Below are 12,276 nucleotides of genomic sequence, written 5' to 3'. Positions count from 1 at the left end.
CAAAGGAATGTTTTAGCTATTCGTGTCAATAGAGAGCTTGAAGGGAAATGTATTTGTAGTCTTTTCCTTGAAGTCTCTGATATCTGGGGGGTTTCAGAATAACTGCTAACTATTATGACTATTGCATGGGACACTATGCAAGTCTCTGATATCTGGCCAGGAGATTAAGGAGAAGGGGAGAGCTGAAGGACGACTAAAAGACAAAGCTTGCAAGGGACGTTGCACAAGTCTCTGACATACAGCCAAGGAGAAGGACAAGAGGGAGGAAGACTATGAGCCTTCAGCACGAGAGACCCGCAGAGACCCCCAGGGGGACCACCGGAGACTGACGCGCATGTGCCAGTGGGAGGGTTTGGATTCCGGAAACTAATTATAATAACCCTGGGTTTTTTTTAGAAGTAGTAATGAATATGTATCAGCCTAGGAGCATAAAAATCAGCTGCTTGATGTAACTGGTGTGCCTCTTGGTGGCGCAGAGACTCCTGGCGCACCCTGCGCTGTTTGCTTACCTCTATTCCTTTAATAAATTGTAAACTTTGATGATAGTCCTATTTTGAAGACTGAGCCATTTATTACAATGAGCTAATTTGTTGTGGAAATTAAGATAAAAACTACAATAATTTTACAATAACAGTTTAATGTGTATGCCTACACTGATGTGTATGCGTATATATAAATATATATGTATATGTACACACTCACACATCACATCCATATTGCTAAGATGTAAAATATGATACAGAAAAATCATCAGATACATAAGTCTCTTATGAGCATTTAGAGCCATTGGGCAGAAGATTCATTCAGGTCTAGTTAATCAGCATCTTGCAATCCGGCTACTGAGATAAGAGAAGTCTGTCTCATCTGTTGGTTTTCAATAACTGGAAGGTTTTGATTCATCTGTCACACAATTCCTCCCATTTCTATTTGGAGAAATATGCAATCTATTATATATGGAATGGTAATTCGTGTCGGAAAAATGGTTGATATTGTTATAAGTTAGACCACACAATTTACTGGTCTATTGAAATTATTTTATTAATCAAGTAAGCAGACACAAGCAAAACAGCGCTGGGCAGCTGGGGAGTCTCCGCTCCGCCACGGCACGCAACTTCCCCTTTCCAGTGTCGCTGTTTTATAGCATTGAAGTTCCGGCTTGTCGAGACTTGTCGACTTGTTGAGACTTGCTCTGAGGCTGCGCAGTCTGTTGTTGGGGGTCGTTATTCTTCCTCCGGTGATCACACGTTGGGCTTGTGTTCAGGTGGGGGCAAAACAGGATGTCTTGCAGTGGGTGGGTGGTATCTTACAGAATCTTTGTTTTAACAAGGATGTGTACCCAACCCCCCTTCCCCATTTGTCCCCATGTTACAATGCCGTGAGTTGTGAAACCTTATCTCCTCAGTAGATTCTTTAAATTCTCAAGGACAATGAACAAACCCCTACTAATTTATCACAATCCCTCCTTTTTCTTTTTTCTAACATATTTTGTTCATTGAATTTCTGAAGCATTTGTTTGTTTAGCACTAAAGTCTCAGCGTCATCTTCCTCCTTTGGATAATGGACCTAACCGATTTTTCCAGAGCTGTTATTGATTGCTCTATACGGGCCAGATCCTTGTCTACGGCAATGCGTAGAGAAGTAAATTCCTGGCTTTGTTTTATCAGGGAAGCAATTCCAGTTCCTGCACCTGCAGCCCCGAGGGCCATTAAAGTGGCTAAGGTGACGGCCGTAATAGGCTCCCTCTTTACCAGATGGTATTCAGCCACTGTGTGATGGGTATACATATACTCTTCAGTGTGGTATAGAATCCTTGGTATAATGACCACCTGTACACAAAAATCATGAGATGTGCTAAACAATTTTAAAGATAGGCAAGGAGTGACTCCCAACGATGAACATACCCACCTAGTGTTATTTGCAGGAATTAACCATTTGTGTGTTTGGTCCATTTTTTTCAGTGGCATGGAAAAGATCATTTTTATCTCTTGGAACTGTGCCAATACATCTACCTTTTCCCATAACGTGAGTCAAAGTTATCCTGATTTCTTGACCCCAACTGCACTTGGAAGGATTTGACTCATTTGAATATTCAGACCTCCCCAAATCTCCTATAGCTTCATAATATGGGGGCTTAACACTTACACATAGCCAGCACCCTTCAGTTATCTCAGGATTAGTTTGATTTAGTACCTGGAAACTAGCATTTATAACTTTCCACATACTACTCTTGGGTACAACCCCTTTCTTTTTTCACAATGCTTGGAAGCAGTGTGGGAAAGGATAACTCTGTCGACTTATTAGAAAACACTGTAGTAGGTTGGGCAGTCCCAGGTATCTTTACAGCCTGGACAACCAAACCTTCCCCTCTTAACTCTTTATTAGGCCCGACTACCTCGGAAGTCTCGGGTTTTTCCTTCTTTATTAGTATGAGTCCTCCCCTATCTGTTCCGTGTTCATAAAAGATGTCTGACATTTTTCCTAGTACCCAGCTAGTATCATCCAAGTTTGTTATATTTATATATAGAACCTTGCATATTTCCTTATTTCCGTGGAAGGTTCCTGTATACCCTATACCATGCCCTCGCCACCTGTAACAAGGATCCAATTGTCAGTTACAACCTTGCAGCCCATATCCCACTTGTAAGAATTTATCCTGACCAGCCCCGAGTGTCCAGTCTGTAGCAATGGTTTCATACCCCCGGTATGCACAATAATACACGTTCAGGCATTTACAGTACCCCGTTCCCGGGTTAGAACTTGGGCAGAAATAAAATCCCATATATTCCCAGCATCGGGGCCTCGAGATCAGCTGACATAGTGTAGAAGTAAAGCTTGGCCCCCCCCTGATGTTATCTGGGTTGCAATAACCTGTTGATCTTCGAATCGACTTAAAGTCCATTTAAAAGGTTGGTGGGGGTGGTGTTGAGTCGCTATGCAGGATGAAATCACTGCGAGAACCCCCAAATACTGATAGGAATGGCTGAGGCCCATTTCTTTCCCCACTTATTCACTCCTCTGCCTCACTCGTCAGTTGGGTTGCAGCCAACTATGAGGTTTTAGTTCTTCTCGGCAGCAGTAGTGTTCTTCAGGGGAGAGCCTCTACCTTAACCCACGGTACCTATCGAGTTTGTCGCAATGTGAGCTTCAGGTCTTTGTTTCCTGGAGCAATCTCCCACTTCTCATCACAGATGGGTCCTTTAACACGGCTGGCATGTATCCACCCTTTCTCCGCAGTCTGGACGACTGTTTCTGTAGTAAGCAAAACAACATAGGGGCCTTCCCCATCGTGGTGTTAAAAAAGTCTCTTTCCAAGTCTTAATTAGAATTGAGGGTGATCAAGTGGCAATTCCAAGTCATAGGGCATACCATATAGCATTTCAAAAGGAGAAATTCCTACATCAGTTCTGGGCTGAGTCCATGTTTAACAGTGCAAGGGGTAAGCATTTTACCCAAGAAGACTTAGTTTCCAGCACAAGTTTTGTTAGTTGTTTCTTAATTTCACCATTCATTCGCTCTACCTTTCCAGAAGAGGAGGGGTGCCAGGGGCTGTGAAAATCCCACTCAATCTCTAAGGCCTGCTTTAATCCTTGCAGTAAAGCTTTACACCCATTCAGTCACGTGGTCAATTAGGACAAACAAGTAACTCAGTAAAGTCTACCTGTATACTTTGGAAAGGTCAAAGCCCTGGCTCCCGTCCCCCTCTAGATGGGTTACAGAAGACCTTTTTATTTACCTTTTGACATATAGTACATCCTCTGCATGTGTGCTTCCCTAAAGTATATATTCCTACACAGACATGCTTTCTTAGAACAACATCACACATTGCTTGCACCTCCCAATGACTCTTCTGATGTAAAACAGTTAATATTTGCCTCATTATCACTTTATTCAGCATTTCTCTCCCATCAGGGAGTATCGATTTTCCTTAAAATGATCCACATATTTGTAACATTAATATCTCCTTGGGAGGTTGTAATTGCTCCAAAATCTTTTTTAGAATTTACCCAAATAGATAGGTGGCCCTGTAAACCCCTGAGGTAAAATTGTCCACCTATATTGTTGCTTCCGCCCCCATTTCAGGGTCTTTCCAGTCAGAGGTGAATATACATGTATGTTTGCTCTCAGGGCCAGAGAGCACTCCATTCATAACACTGTTATTCCAGTCTAACAATTTACTATTTGAATGCCCAATTTAATCATCAAATCCCTTCCCAACAAGTTAGTCTCCGCCTTGGATACATACAATAATTGCCCAGTGATCATTTTATCCCCTGGTCTCAGCTTGGTATTCCCCAAAAGTGGCACTGTTATCCCAGTCCCTTCTACCCCCATCACATTTAGGGTTTCATTAGTTAATTTAATCCCTGATACTTTAGAAGTCAGTAATGACTTAGCTGTTCCCCAGTGTATTGGGTTTGATGGCAAGGTTCGGGGGGTGTGAGGGGTGTGGGGGTGGGAAACTGCAGTGACAGCCCCAGAAACCTCCCCGTGGTAGATAAGGGACAATTTCATCTGGCCCCAAAGGGGCCCACTGCTGCCCAGAGCCAAGCCATGAGCAACACAGTCCCTGCCTCTGTGAGAGCACAGCCACGAAAACAAACAAAGAAACAAACAAAAACCTGCTGCTCAACAGCAGTTGGGAGAGCGAGAACTCCCCCCCCCCCCCCCCCCCGCAGACACCAAAGTCAGTGCAGAAGGAGGGGGAGGAGGCGCTCCAGGCGCTGGAGCCGAAGCCCCCCTGCTGGAGAGGCCCCTGGTGGAGCAGGCTGTTCCCCCCTCCCTGATGCTTGGGAAACTGAACAAACACCACAGCAAATATGCAAATATACCAAAACTTCTAGACTGTTACTTAGATAATGCCTACATCACCTTTCCCTGCTCATTCAATTTCAAACAGCTGTTAAATACTACATGCCACACCTTTAACACCTTCAGCAACCCTTTGAACACTTCCTTTACCTTTCTCCAGCCCGTACTTTTCTAATACCAGCACCAAAGGCTCAGTCAGAGTCCAACTTAATTCCATACCTTTTCCCTCCAAGATACTGAAACAACATATCAATCAATATACCATATTTCATCCCATTTTCCTTCTTTCCACAAAAACAACATTGACTGTAATATGGTGTTATAATTAATAGTTCCATTTAGGGGCCACTCCGCTCCATCCTCTAGTTTATAAAGTGGCCACCATTGATTACAATATTTGATAAGAGTTCTTTACTTTCTGTACCCTCTCACCCCACTATATCCCTCCAATGTGTTAGTATACATCCTAGAGGGCTTTTCCTCGGGATTTCTTTGCTTTGAACTTTTCCTATTGTAATCTACAGTGGTTAATATTCCACTGTTTTCCTAGAAGCTCTTTACTAGTCAATCCCAATCCCTCCAAACTCCACAATATATAGATACACAAGTAAAATCAGACCACTGTAAATTAACTGCCTGTTGACAATTACACCGAGGACATTTAAACCTGATGAGCCGATGATATGCCTGGGCAAATTTTGTTCCCTTAGACATACACCTCAATGGCAGTTCTTATATTTACATATTTACATATTAACATATGTATAAAAGAATACTTTAACAAAAATGCCCGGGCTTTTATATATACAATATACAATGTACAGTTATTATTCCAGTTAGAATTATTCCTCAGCAGCTGCAAACATTATGCCAGTTGCCATTAAAGCTCGCTTACCCTCCTCCTGTCCTTTTCTTAAAATCTCGGACATCCCCAGAATTAATGGGGATGGCCATATATTCCATTCCTGGCTGGGGTCCCCCCATTGCTATTTCTCGTAGGGGATATAATCCCTCCCTTAATCCCTCCCTTAAATTTCTGATTTCTTGCACTGCTTCTGGTTACCGGCCCCTGTGTTTCATGATCCGATTCCGATTCTCCTGGATTAGCTAATTCGGGGAGTCCATTAAGGATGGGAGCTGTTGGTGCGGGCGGTGGAATATAGGGCGGGGGCGGTGTTGGGACTTCCAAGTCCTTTCTCTTTTTATCCCACCCTCCTTTTTCTTTTAGAGGATATAGATGCGTCCTCATATCTGAATTTATCCAGAGGTGCGCATACTCACTTTCTTCCAGACTAAAGGGTTCCTTTGAGTTTACATAAATATTTAGGCCTGACAAACGCAATCTTCAAAAGACCCAAATACAGGCCAGTAAAGGTGGTCTCCTCGAATCTGTTTACCACCCCAAACTTCAACACAATAATGTATCATTTTTACTTTATTCCTTCCCCACCTAAAAGGGGAATCCTCCAAATTGTTAATCATTAATCCCGGGGTAACCCAACATCAGACGTTACCCCGCCCATGGGACCAGAAGGCTTACTCTTCTTCTGTCCCATCTTCCGGAACACCTTCACACACACATGCATGGATCGCTTCCCCCTTTTCGTGGCCCAGTCCCTCGCGGGATGTGGGAACCGCACTACCGAGGGGTCCACACTCGCTTCGTCCGCAATTGGACGTCTCGTTTGTTGTGTTCTGGGATACCCAACCCCAACTGAACGGCACACCGGCCTATACTTACCCACACCGTGGGTCTTTGTTCGGGCTTCGTGCACAAAGGTTGCCTGGGGTTTATCGGTTTTATTTGCTTGTGTCTAATTTTGGGTTCGTCGGTGAAGGATCTGAATGAAAGTAGTCCTAGCGAAGGCCGCTGAAATCAGCAGGGCGCCCCCTCCGAAGGTCTTTCTATCAGGTTGCGTTCATCCGAGTCACGGCACCAAATTGTTATAAGTTAGACCACACAATTTACTGGTCTATTGAAATTATTTTATTAATCAAGTAAGCAGACACAAGCAAAACAGCGCTGGGCAGCTGGGGAGTCTCCGCTCCGCCACGGCACGCAACTTCCCCTTTCCAGTGTCGCTGTTTTATAGCATTGAAGTTCCGGCTTGTCGAGACTTGTCGACTTGTTGAGACTTGCTCTGAGGCTGCGCAGTCTGTTGTTGGGGGTCGTTATTCTTCCTCCGGTGATCACACGTTGGGCTTGTGTTCAGGTGGGGGCAAAACAGGATGTCTTGCAGTGGGTGGGTGGTATCTTACAGAATCTTTGTTTTAACAAGGATGTGTACCCAACCCCCCTTCCCCATTTGTCCCCATGTTACAATGCCGTGAGTTGTGAAACCTTATCTCCTCAGTAGATTCTTTAAATTCTCAAGGACAATGAACAAACCCCTACTAATTTATCATAATATTAATAAAGAAGGGGGAGATTTGGGAATGTAGCAATGGGGGTCGGAAAGCCTCATGGTTGGTGATAACATCAAACTCTTTAACGATGAGGTCATCAGGAATGTAAAGAGTTTAGAGGAAATAAAGAAGGGTGAGGCGACGCCCTGCCATCTGGGACTACTTGTTTTCCCCTCTGTTAAGGCATGGAAGTTGTGGGGGGGGTTGCTGGTTAGAACTGTTAACATTTATTGTTTAGTGTGGTTTCAAGAGGTAATGAAATGCAGGAAAAGTAATCACGTTTTGTTGCTTTCAGGAACCTTGTGGTGGGCAGAGCACACTTAAAACATCTTATCAAAGCCTGTCCCTGCTAGGACTCAGGCCACAACACAGGCAGCCTTCTTTGCCTGCCATTCCTTCATCTCTCTTCCTCTCCTTTCCATCCTGGCCCTGACTCCCCCTGAAGATTTTCTTCCTCTTTCTCCAACCCTCTGCCTCACTACCTGCTGCACTGTCAATACCATTAGTTTCGCTCTCTGCTTTTCCTTCTCTCTCCCCTCCGGACACACACCTCCAGGGCCTCCTGCAGGAGGGTCCCCCAGTGACTGTTCACTACATCCCCCCACCTTCTGAAGCATTTTCTGTGTATCTTGCCAGGCTTTAATCACACAATGAACTTTCAAGAGCCCTTGGGAAGAGCCTTGAGTCCTTGGGACTCATCCCCGAGTACTTTCTCATTCTGACCCCAAGTATCTCATATGATTTCTGTGTTGCACACTATTATTATTCCAGCCAGGATTGGCAAGTGGATATTTCTGCCCTGCCGGTATTACCCCTGGTCCTGGAGGATGAGCTCTTTCCCATTCTTGTATAGCAGCTCTCCTCCTGATCATTCCCATTTCTTTCCCTGTAAACAACATACTTATAGACATAATTCCCTCCCCCAAGAGTATAATATGTCAGGTCGTAGGAACTGGTCTAATTGTTCAGCTAGGCTGTTGGGGTCCTCAAATAAAGACTTCCTCTCCTTAAAAGTCCTAACCTCTCTGCTGGTAAGGAGGGGGGGTAGTTCACCTAAGAGGATACACAGTTAGTGTTAGTACTGTTAGTATTAGGGAAGGCAAAATTCTCAATATATCTTCTACCTTGTTCTAATTCTTGCCAGAGCCTAGAGTACGATCCTTCTTTAGGGACAGTGTTAACTACAGTCCCTGTCTCCCTTCCTGGAGTGACTGCTGCTGCCACGGGTACAATATTAGGATTATAGGGAGCATAACTTGGCTCCTTCTCCGAAAAAGGAATCTTATTGTTTACACATAAATTTAAAGCCTGAATTTTCATCAGACCCGTATTTTGGCCAAAATACTGCTGTTTCCTTAATTTGTTCTTTTGTCCAGACTGATACACAATATTTAACCTTTTTTTAATTATTTTTCTTTTACAATCCCTCTAATTTTGGAATTATGTTTCCAATTTTTTATCATTCTTCAGGAAGAGCTATTGGTAGGCACTCCCCCAGGGATATCTCCCTGTCCCCTGGAACTCATATTTCCCATTTTTCCTAGCCCTCGTCAGTATGTTGCTACAGAAATTTCCCTTCTGCAGTGTACCACACACTAACGTTCTGAAAAATGGGGGTGTACTGCCAAGCACTTCCCCGTGCAAGGGTTACCGCACACCTATGAGTTTACCAGATTCCCTGGTGTACTACCCAGCACTTCCCCGTGCAAGGATTACCGTACACCAGATTTCCCGAGACTCTTCACACAGAGTCTCACCCGACCCCCAAGGCAATACTTAATATTTCTTACCTTGGTCTGTGCACAGAGTTACCAGATCGATTCTTAAAAACCCGGAGTGCCTGCCTTATTCCTTTCCCCACTACTTCACGGATCCTGCCTCTTTAACCAGCCCTCTGTCAGCTTTCCGCAGAACCGCCACCGTTGATGCACAGGACCACTGAAATCAGCGGGGCATGCCTTCCTGCTGCTGCGGCGGTGGGGCTCCCCAGTAGGTGACTGGATCCCAGACGAGCCCCCAAATTGTGAGAAACACTCCGTAGCCAATAATTTAGGCTCAGGCGAGGTTCTCAGTGAAGTAGTAATTTATTCATGATTGCAATGGCGGGCACCCCACAAGCAGGAGAGAGGGCATCTACTGGTTCCAAAACACAGTTTATATACTTTTTGATGACAGGACCCTCCCCTGTTTCCCCACTGAGTGGGTAATCCAGGTTCACAATCTATCTGATGCTTCACAAACAATGCATGGTCTTCAGTTGCTGGCCTGTTAAATTTCAATTTTCTTTTGACATTTTTACTGTTTGAAGTGGTAATGCTTCTTCACTTATCTGACTTGACTTGACACCGTGATTTTCACCTAATTGTCCTAAGGAGTCTGATTGTCTGCATTTTACAAGGTCACCTGCTAAGCTTTCTCATCACTGTAAGCATATCTCAGTACCACATTCCCTCCTTCTAAACAACGTAACTCTGCAAAAACAACATTTATATTCCCACACTAATAGTATGATTATCATATAACATTAAACAACACATTTTAACAGTTCCAACCAGCAACCCCCCAGCAACTTCCATTCCTTAACAGTGGGAGAACAAGCAACCCCAGACAGCAAGGCATCTCCTGAATCACCCTTCTTTGTTCCCTCTAAACTCTTTACATTCCTGATAGCCTCATCGTTAAGAGTCTGATGTTATCATCAACCATGGGGCTTTCCGACCCCCATGGCCACACTCCCACATCTCCCTCTTCTTTATTAATATCAACCAACTTCTCAACAAGATTTACCACTCCATATATAACAGTGGTAGCTGCTTTCAGTGTTTTACAGGAAATCAATTATTACTGTATTTCACCAAAGTGGGCCAATTCAACAACAGCTGGCAAAATTAAACATCCCAACCCTTAATTTTTCATAGTAAGTTAGTTCATAGAGTTAATGAAAAAAAACCACACAACTGTTTACATATTATACTTATATCTACATTAGAATGATTAAATCCCATAAATTATGCAGGACACCATTAGTAAGTTTCATTATGCATCAGAATACAATGTCCTCATTCCAGCATCAGACTTGGATTAATTACATAGCAATCACAGCAGAGCTGACATTGCTGGAGATGGGGGATTACTCTCGCTGTCCCTTGGTGCAAGCAGTCATTAATACGATGGCACGAGGATTTGGGATAACAAATCACCCCTGGTTAGTACAGACATAAAAATTTATTTACTTATTTATTTATTTTCCTGATGAATGTGACCTTCTGTCTTACATACCCTCGTATAACCACAAGTCTAAGAAAAACAGAATGGTTAATGTATATAGTTCTTGTACCTTGCAAAGGAATATTTTAACAATTCGTGTCAATAGAGAGCAGTTCTGTCTGTCTCTGGGTCCTGCACTGGCAATTTAATTCCTCCACAGATGTGGTTTCTTCCCTTTCCTCCCAGTGTCCCAGTCTCCCCCTCATTATAGTCAATTTATCAAATCTTCAGAAATATGCCTCAAATCCATGAGCCTATTTGCTTTTGTTATTCCGAACTCTTATTCCTAACAGATACAGCCTTTTTGCCTTCTTTGTGGTTGATTTAGCACTGCTATACTGGAGTGTCCCTGTGAATGGCCTGTGAGGAATGTTTTAACAACATGTGAAGTGTCAATAGAGAGCTATTGGTATTTGTATGTTCTTTCTTTGAAGTCTCTGATGTCTGGGGGTTTCAGAACAACTGCTAACAACTAGTAACTGTTATGGCTTCTGAATGGGACACTATGCAAGCCTCTGATATCTGGCCAGGTGGCCAGGAGATTAAGGAGAAGAAAGAAAGAAGCTGAAGGACGGCTAGAAGACAAAACTTGCAGGGGACGCTGTGTAAGCTTTTGACATGCTGCCAAGGAGTACAAAGGGGAAGGACAAGAAAAAAAAAAACTGAGAGGAAGACTATGAGCCTTCAGCATGAAAGACCCCCAGAGACCCCCAGGGGGACCATCGGAGACTGATGCGCATGCTCCAGTAGGAGGGTTTGGATCCCGGAAGCTAATCATATTAACCCGTTTTTTTTTTAGAAGTAGTAATGAATATGTATTAGCCTAGGAGCATAAAAATCAGCTACTTGATGTAACTGGTGTGCGTCTAGGTGGAGCGGAGACTCCCGGTGCACCCAGCGCTGTTTGCTTACCTCTATTCTTTTAATAAATTGTAAACTTTGATTATAATCCTATTTTGGGACTGAGCCATTTATAACAGGTGGTACAAGAGAAGATGTTACACCCTAAGCCTTATACAATATACTGTAAAGATGCAACCAAAACTATGTGAAGGATAAGACTTGTAGCACATAGCTGCTGTGAACAGAGATACAGATTGTGTTCACCACATTGAATTTACGCTCATGAACGCAGTTTCAGTTCAGTTCTTACCTAGAGTCCCCTGATCAATTTAATCCAAAGTGCTTCTAGAGATGCACTGCACAAGAAAGGGCTCTCCTCCCATCTCCAGTCCACAGAATCCTACCCTGAGTCCCTCAAGCATTTTCACAGTGAACTGATCCAAGTGAAAGAGAACCCAGGGAACTTGTTTATATATATTAAATAAAAATATTATTTATATATATATATAAGACTTTATTTTTTAATAATTTCCGTAAAAACAAAACAAATATTTATTTTACAAACACGTGTGAAGTAATTGCCTAAAGTGACTAGGAAAATTAAAGTAATATTCACATTTTAAAGAAAATTATGGACTGTTAGTCTTGTATGTTTAAATAGTCTCTTACGGTGAGGTAGCCAATAGGTAATATTAAGGCCTTCCCATTCTGCTTCTGTGGAAAAAAAGGTCTTAGAGATACCTCCTACCTTATTGCAACAATTAGACTTCATGGAAGATAATAATCTTACCTGTATTTGACTATGCATATAGTCTCACTTCTCTGTTATGATTTCTGGGACCCTGCCCTGTGATATTTGAAAACACAGAGCCTGTAGATGGCACACCCAGGCGGTGATCCTGCATTAGAAAAAAGTATTGGTATTGTCCTTATCCTGTGTGAAGTCCTAGC

The sequence above is a fragment of the Anas platyrhynchos genome, chromosome W (genome assembly GCF_047663525.1).
Source record: "Anas platyrhynchos isolate ZD024472 breed Pekin duck chromosome W, IASCAAS_PekinDuck_T2T, whole genome shotgun sequence".
In the NCBI taxonomy this organism is placed as follows: Eukaryota; Metazoa; Chordata; class Aves; order Anseriformes; family Anatidae; genus Anas; species Anas platyrhynchos.
The sequence above is the reverse complement of the archived record's forward strand: the minus strand, read 5'-3'. Positions refer to the sequence as shown.